This window comes from Amia ocellicauda, chromosome 14, assembly GCF_036373705.1.
Source record: "Amia ocellicauda isolate fAmiCal2 chromosome 14, fAmiCal2.hap1, whole genome shotgun sequence".
NCBI classification, from domain to species: Eukaryota; Metazoa; Chordata; class Actinopteri; order Amiiformes; family Amiidae; genus Amia; species Amia ocellicauda.
In genome coordinates this window covers 27,548,019-27,555,226 of record NC_089863.1, presented here as the reverse complement: position 1 = coordinate 27,555,226, position 7,208 = coordinate 27,548,019, and the positions used below count along the sequence as shown (strand labels likewise).

General features: G+C 42.8%; 1 long non-coding RNA gene across 1 annotated transcript in view; it reads right to left on the bottom strand.

The window, feature by feature from the left end:
- LOC136767583 (uncharacterized) overlaps positions 1–6,901 on the bottom strand; it is a 14,687-nt gene extending 7,786 nt beyond the window's left edge. The window contains exon 1 of the long non-coding RNA XR_010821837.1: positions 6,658–6,901. This is a non-coding gene — a long non-coding RNA (uncharacterized LOC136767583). The remainder of the gene's footprint in view (positions 1–6,657) is intronic.
- Between the last annotated feature and the right edge of the window lie 307 nt (positions 6,902–7,208).

Here is a 7,208-nt window from a genome sequence, read left to right as displayed (position 1 = left end):
CTCCAGCATAAATTATCAAGTTATCTAATTAGCTAGTACTTTAAAATCAGTAAGTGGGATTTAGTAATTGTAGTTTGTGTCAAACTGTGGGGCGTACCTTCCAAGGGGGGTGCGGGCATGTGTCAAGGAAGGCTCGAGCTAGTTACAGTATACAGTGGCAAGAAAAAGTATGTGAACCCTTTGGAATTACCTGGATTTCTGTATAAATTGGTCAAAAAATTCGATCTGATCTTCATCTAAATCACAACAATAGACAAACACAGTCTGCTTAAACTAATAACACACAAATCATTCTTTTTTTCTTGTCTATAGTGAATACATAATTTAAACATTCACAGTGCAAGGTGGAATATGTATGTGAATCCCTAGGCTAATGACTTCTCCAAAAGCTAATTGGAGTCAGGAGTCAGATAATGAGACAAGATTGGAGGTGTTGGTTAGAGCTGCACTGTCCTATAAAAAACAATCACAAATTTTGAGTTTGCTATTCTCAAGAAGCATTGCCTCTGGCACCAAGACGTTAGCAGCAGATCCTTTAAGTCCTGTAAGTTGCGAGGTGGGGCCTCCATGGATCGGACTTGTTTGTCCAGCACATCCCACAGATGCTCGATTGGATTGAGATCTTGAGGAATTTGGAGGACAAGTCAACACCTTGAACTCATTGTTGTGTTCCTCAAACCATTCCTGAACCATTTTTGCTTTGTGGCAGGGCGTTTATCTTGCTGAAAGGGGCCAATGCCATCAGGGAATAACGTTTCCATGAAAGGGTGTTCATGGTCTACAACAATGCTTAGGTAGGTGGTACATGTCAAAGTAACATCCACATGGATGGCAGGACCCAAGGTTTCCCAGCAGAACATTGCCCAAAGCATCACACTGCCCCCGCCGGCTTGCCTTCTTCCCATAGTGCATCCTGGTGCCATGTGTCCTCCAGGTAAGCGACGCACACACACTTGGCCATTCACACGATGTAAAAGAAAACATGATTTATCAGACCAGGCCACCTTCTTCCATTGCTCCGTGGTCCAGTTTTGATGCTCACATGCCCATTGTAGGCGCTTTCGGCAGTGGACAGGGGTCAGCATGGGCACCCTGACTGTTCTGTGGCTACGCAGCCCCATACGCAACAAACTGCGATGCACTGTGTGTTCTGATACCTTTCTATCAGAACCAGCATTCACTTTTTCAGCAATTTGAGCTACAGTAGCTCGTCTGTCGGATTGGACCAGACGGGCCAGCCATCGCTCCCCACATGCATCAATGAGCCTTGGCCGCCCATGACCCTGTCGCCGGTTCACCGCTTTTCCTTCCTTGGACAACTTTTGATAGGTACTGACCACTGCAGACCGGGAACACCCCACAAGAGCTGAAGTTTTGGAGATGCTCTGACCCAGTCGTCTAGCCATCACACTTTGGCCCTTACACTTGCCCATTTTTCCTGCTTCTAACACATCAACTTTGAGTACAAAATGTTCACTTGCTGCCTAATATATCCCACCCACTGACAGGTGCCATGATAACAAGATTATCAGTGTCATTCACTTCACCTGTCAGTGGTCATAATGTTATGGCTGATCGGTGTAAGTTATGCTCTAGAAACCTGCCATCAATCAAACCTGCCTTGGGTGTAGTAGAAAAAAATTGAATAACAAAATTAGGATTGCAACGCAACCAAATTATACTAGCGAAAAAAAAAAAAAAACAAGAACGCACCAATATGGCACACAAAAACAAGCACAAGAGAAAGGTATTGTAATATTATATTATTGTGCTTCATTTTTATTGCTGTACAACAATATGTCGATGACATTAGGTGTGTAGATAAAGCTAGCTGGCTGTATTTTTTTTTTTCTTTTTACTTTAATTGAACTGGACAGTCCAAGTTCACCTAAATGAAATCTCCAAATGATTTGCAGATATCTCAAAATGATTTATAGATATCTCAAAATGATTTAGAGATATCTGGAAATAATTTAGAGATATCTCTAAATGATAATTTGGCTTGCCATACACGTTGTGCTTAAAGAGAAGTTGTTGTGAGAAATGTATTGTTTTGTGAGAAAGGGAGAATTGCATCCAATACATCAGTGGAGGTTCCGGCAAAACGCAAAAGCTGAAAATTTGACAAAGCTTATTTAAAACTGGGATTTACATGTAGCGGCTTCTCGACATTAACTGCAATTAAAACTAAATATCACTTAATTTGGAAGATGACTTATGTGTCTAAAATTGCAACCCCAAATCCCATTACTTTGGGCATTGAGGAAACAAACACACCCCTCCCACTGATCAGGTAGGAAAAATGAATATTATATTGAATTAATCTATCATTGGTTTGTGTCATGTTTCTTAAATGGTTGTAAAGTTTTATTTTAGCGGTTTCCATTTCTACTGTTTTTGATCTCAAAATGTATAGCCTATTTCTGCAACTCATACGGATCTCTATATTGATCAAATCCCTACTTTTTTATTCATGATTTTCCAAATATTGCTGTATTGTTCTTATAAACTATGAGGAGGCGCAGTCATTTTTTGTCATTGCTCAGAAGAGGCTCAAGATAAAGTCTGAGAACCCCTGGTCTAGATACACTTATTTAAATCTGCAATATCTGTCAGGACCTTTATTGACTGACAGACTTCAGACTACAGGTGCTGCTGACTATGACTGAGCCTGGGGCAAAAATGTGTAAGACACTAAACCTTTGTCATTGAAAAAAATGGGATGAGGAAAAAAAGTGAGGGGGGGGCAAATCAAATCCTGCTTAGGGCCCCCAAAAGGCTAGAAATGACCCTTGGGACAGACCATACACAACATTCAAACGAGTATTAGATTACTGAATGGTAAGTGAAATTATACCAACAGATGTAATTCCAGCCTGCAGACGCTAGAGTGCGATAGCGATGTCACAGTGATTTTGTATTTTAGGTTTTTCTAACAGACAGAAAATAGAGAATGACATCGTTTCCCGTTTTCAGTTTGGATATTACTGCTCCTGGTGAAACCTCAGAAATCTCAACCCTGAAGAAAAAGGAATAGGGACGCTTTGCTTTCTAGGCAGTTTCAGTCCACAGTCCAGTTAACATCCAGCTGTGTATATGGTCTGTGTTTTGGTCATTCAATTTTCGTTCCACAATAAGCAATTGGAAAACTAAAATATTTGGGGGTTTTGGGCCACTCATGAACCCTACCGAGTTTTATAAACACTTCTGGCAAACAATCTCACCATTATTTACCAAAATGGCATCCAAATTAAAACAATCTTCTACAGTTCGTCCACACATGAACACAGCCCTTCTCAGTATTACTTAAACCAGACAAGGACCCAACACTATGCTCTAGCTATCGCCCCCTATATCTAATAAATACAGACCTTCAGATAATCAGTGAAGCTCTAGCCACCTGATTAGAATCGGTAACTCCATTGCTTATCTACCCCGACCAAACTGGCTTCATCAGAGGTAGACGCTCTTCAAACAACATGCGTCGCCTACTCAATTTAATTAACATAACAAAACACAATACAGTAAAAACAATAATTGTATCATTAGCTAAAGAAAAAGCCTTTGACACAGTGAACTGGAAATTTCTACTTTGGTAATTGGTTTTTGAATCGTTCATTCACTGGATAAAGACATTATACACTTCACCTATGGCAGCGGTCACTAAGAATGGGATAACATCACAAAGCTTCACATTGAGCACCAGACAAGGATCTCTCTCCCTCCCCTCTCTCTCTCTCTCTCTCTCTCTCTCTCTCTCTGTCTCTCTCTCTCTCTCTTTCTGCTCTATTTCTTGAACCACTAGCTGCTGCAATAAGACAGAATTCAAAGTCTCAGTACAAACCACAAGATCAGCGTTTATGCAGATGATGTATTGTTCCTCCAAAATCCCTCAGATTCAATACAAAAAGCGATTGAAGTCATAAATGCATTCTCTATTATGGACTACTCCATAAACTGGACTAAATCTCCAATGCTTCCCTGATGCGGAGACTCCCAGAATGCTGCAGGCCAGACACCTGCTCTCCCTTTCAGCACTGGATTATCAAATACCTAGACATCAATATCTCAACAAATCTGTCAGTTATTCCATCTACATTTTACTCCACTCATACAAATCATACAAGATGATCTGAACCGATGGATGAACCCACCACTGTCCATCACTGACAGAATGGGAACAATTAAAATGTCCATTCTGCCCTAAATTAACTACCTTCTCGCCATGGGTCCAGTACAACCTACAACCACATGGTTCCCGACATTAGACTCAATAATTACAAAACTGTACTGGAAAAATAATCAACCTCGGATTAAGTTAACCACATTACAGGAAAGCAAAGTCCAAGGAGCCCTAGAGGCACCAATGTTGTTCAATACTACCTGGCTAATCAACTACAATATATTAGAAAATGGCTACACTCAAATAAACACATCAACCTATGGATACAAATCAAACAGGCTGTATGTAAAGACATTTCAGTTAATGACTTACCCTTCATAACCCCAACTGTAAAACATCATAACACTGTAATCTCCTCAACTTTGTGGAAAATTAACAGACTCACTCAGTTTACAATGACGCCCAATATGGTCGAATCCTGACTTCCTTATTATAAAAATGCCAATATTGTTTAGCACATGGAAAAGGAAAGGTATTACACATTTATATCACATATTTGAAAACAATCTCCTCAGCTTCACTGATTTGGAACAGAATTTAGTTTCCAGACCACTGCGGTCTTCCAGTGCCAGAAGACTAACTCGGCCTCCTCTCCACTCTCCTTCCTCCAGAGCTGCTCCTTCTCATCCCTGGCCCCTAAATGGTGGAACAACCTTCCCACCGAAGTCAAAACAGCAGAGTCCTGCGCCTCATTCCAGCGCTTACTCAAGACACATCTTTTCAGACAGTACTTGTAATATTAGTCCTGTTTAATCCCCGTTAGATAGCACTTCATAGCATTTTATCATGCTTCTTGCGTTATTGATTGATTTCCTCCTTGCTCCCTTTCCCGTAACCCTTGACTGTGACCGTACATCTTGACGGCACTTAGCTTTACTTTCCAGAATGTATGTCCGCACTTACAGTACTTAACTGTATAAATTAGAAATTGTGAAATGTATCTTGAATTGCTTCTTTTAATGTAAATTTGAATTTGCAGTGTTTGATGCCTTGTACTTAACTGTATTGTTGCATTTTGTATTGCACTTATGTTGTAAGTCGCCCTGGATAAGGGCGTCTGCCAAGAAATAAAAATAATAATAATAATAATATAATATGGGCAGTAGGGATGTGCTCTCCTATCTGCTCCACTGATGTGAAGGCTGTTTGTCTGCCGCCTGCCTTTAAAACACACGCCACTGCAGTGCATGCTGGGACTGGAGTTGGTCAAGCGTTTCACTGCCAGATCAAATGTACCGATGTGTCTGATCCGGATCAGAGATGGCCGTGTAAATGTGCCTAATGTCTCAGAGATGAGAGAGAGACGGTGGTACTCACACACACAGACAGTGTCACACAGAGGAGAGAGAGACGGTGGTATTCTCACACACAGACAGTGTCTCAGAGAGGAGAGAGAGACGGTGGTACTCACACACACAGACTCTCACAGAGGAGAGAGAGACGGTGGTACTCACACACACAGACTCTCACAGAGGAGAGAGAGACGGTGGTATTCTCACACACAGACAGTGTCTCAGAGAGGTGTGAGACGGTGGTACTCTCACACACAGACAGTGTCTCAGAGAGGAGAGAGAGACGGTGGTACTCTCACACACAGACAGTGTCTCAGAGAGGAGAGAGAGACGGTGGTACTCTCACACACAGACAGTGTCTCAGAGAGGACAGAGAGACGGTGGCACTCACACACACAGACAGTGTCTCAGAGATGAGAGAGAGACGGTGGTACTCTCACACACAGACAGTGTCTCAGAGAGGAGAGAGAGACGGTGGTACTCTCACACACAGACAGTGTCTCAGAGAGGACAGAGAGACGGTGGTACTCTCACACACACACAGACAGTGTCTCAGAGATGAGAGAGAGACGGTGGTACTCACACACACACACAGACAGTGTCTCAGAGATGAGAGAGAGACGGTGGTACTCACACACACAGACAGTGTCTTAGAGATGAGAGAGAGACGGTGGTACTCACACACACACAGACAGTGTCTCAGAGAGGAGAGAGAGATGGTGGTACTCACACACACACACACAGACAATGTCTCAGACAGGAGAGAGAGATGGTGGTACTCACACACACAGTGTCTCAGAGAGGACAGAGAGACAGTGGTACTCACACACACACAGTGTCTCAGAGACGAGAGAGAGACGGTGGTACTCACACACACAGTGTCTCAGAGAGGAGAGAGACGGTGGTACTCACACACACAGTGTCTCAGAGAGGAGAGAGAGAGACGGTGGTACTCACACACACAGACTCTCAGAGAGTAGAGAGAGACGGTGGTACTCTCACACACAGACAGTGTCTTAGAGAGGAGAGAGAGACGGTGGTACTCTCACACAGTCTCTCAGAGAGGAGAGAGAGACGGTGGTACTCACACACACAGACAGTGTCTCAGAGAGGAGAGAGTGACGGTGGTACTCTCACACACACACATTGTCTCAGAGAGTAGAGAAAGACGGTGGTACTCACACAGCACAGCGCACAGAGTAGCGGCTCCCATACTGCCTGCAGGAGAGTGACACTGAGAGACACAGGACATTGGCTTACACAGACACACACACACACACATTCACACATACAGAGACTCACACACACCTCAGCTTCCTCAACTGTGCCAGCTCAGCCCCGCCTTCAATTCCCTCTCAAGATAAAACTGACACACAAACTACCACACACACTCACACAAGCCCTTGAAACATCACCCTTAAAAATAATGTTCCTGTCTTTCCGAGCCAGGCCGCTTCTTTGCAAGAAGTTCTTGTTTCTGTGTGCGTGAGTCAGAGGGAGAGAATATTTCATGCTATCACACACACACAGATACACACACTCAAACAATCACACACACACACTGGGAGATGTGGGACTCGAAGCATGTTTTGAGTAAAGTGCAAAGTGTACATACATTTCAATAATGATAATAATTACAACAATCTACTATTAATAATAATAGAAAAATACTAATGATAATAGCAATCTGAGGGGAGTCTGGCACAGAGCTCACAGGGGGTAGACATGGACAG